Genomic DNA, 1,503 nt, shown 5'->3' with positions numbered 1-1,503 from the left:
CTGATAGCCTCGTGAGCTGTTGTAAAAGCCTTCTTGCTCCTTTCTTCAGGTTCCGTATACGCCGATATGAATGTACTCCATGCCGGGTATATACCGTCCACAAAATAGTATGGTGTGTCGTAGTTTACACCATCTATTTCATATTGGACACGAGGTTGAGTATCATTAAGAAAACTATGCAGTAAAGGCGAACGGTCCAGAATGTTTAAATCATTGTTTGATCCCGGAATACCGAAAAATGCATGCCATATCCATCGATCTGCAGTGGCAATGGCTTCAAGGACGACAGTAGGAGCTCCTTCTTTTCCACGATAGTGTCCATGCCAAGCTGCCGGACAGTTCTTCCATCGCCAGTGAGTGCAGTCCAGAGATCCCAGCAAACCCGGCATGCCACGACTCTCATTAAAGCGCAGGATCTTCCTAACATCATCCGCTGTTGGTGCCCGCAGGTACACTTTACCATATATCTCTACCACAGTTTTACAGAAAGCATGAAAGCTCTTCATCACAGTACTCTCTGCTATTCGACAATATTCGTCCTGTCCATCAGCAGAGATGCCGCTGCCTAACATGCGTAGAGCTGCAGTCATTTTCTGCTCTGGAGATGCCCCCATCTTGCCAACAGCATCAGGTTTCCTTGCAAAATAAGAATTCGCTTCCGTAATCTCAATCAATAGCCGCCGAAAGAGTACTGAAGGGAGCCTGTAGCGCCGCTGGAACAGGGTTTCGTCGTAGACCGGATTAGGACCGAGGTAGTCCCGCATTATAGATTCGTGACCAAGTATAATGTTCCGTTCTCGTGTTTTCATCCTTCCGGGGACTGAGCCCCGGCGTGACCGGCCTCTTCGTCTCTTAGAACGGCGACGTATAATCAGAGTTAGAGCGATCTCGGCGTCAAAGCCATCAAGAACATCGATGATATCGTCATCGTCGTCGTGGCGTAGCAGCGCTTGAAGTTCCATCTATGTTGGACAGCGACCAGACGAGTGGTCATAGACAGAAGTATTTGTATTTCTATTTTTGACTAGCCAATCAAAATAGATTTAAACTCGTGATTAGAAATAGGTTGGCCAATGCGACTGGAGATGCTCTTACTTGGTACTTCTATTTGTAAAACAGACCCCTTCTTCTCGGGAAAATGACCAAAGCGGTGTAAATTCGTGTTTGAAATGTCGAACCAGTGTTTTAATGGCTTGATCGGTGTGCTGTAAACAGTCGTTACCTTCTGAATTTTAGGCAGTGCGCTAGGATTAAATTAAATACCTGAACCGGTGTGCACTACAGATGATAAGTATGGCCACGGCTCAAGGCCCGCGGGGGCGACAGAGATGCGCGTCGTATCTCTTTGCTCGAAGCGCTGGACGCGCCCGTATAGATCAATACCGAAATGTCATGTCGACACCACACGAAAATAGCGAATTCCCTCCTGTAGGCTTGTTCGGATAGAGTTTATAGCCACGGCAGTGTCATAGCCCCTACAGACACCGGTCCTCGCCACCAACG

This window comes from Phytophthora parasitica, assembly GCF_000247585.1.
Source record: "Phytophthora parasitica INRA-310 unplaced genomic scaffold supercont2.118, whole genome shotgun sequence".
In the NCBI taxonomy this organism is placed as follows: domain Eukaryota; phylum Oomycota; class Peronosporomycetes; order Peronosporales; family Peronosporaceae; genus Phytophthora; species Phytophthora nicotianae.
The sequence above is the reverse complement of the archived record's forward strand: the minus strand, read 5'-3'. Positions refer to the sequence as shown.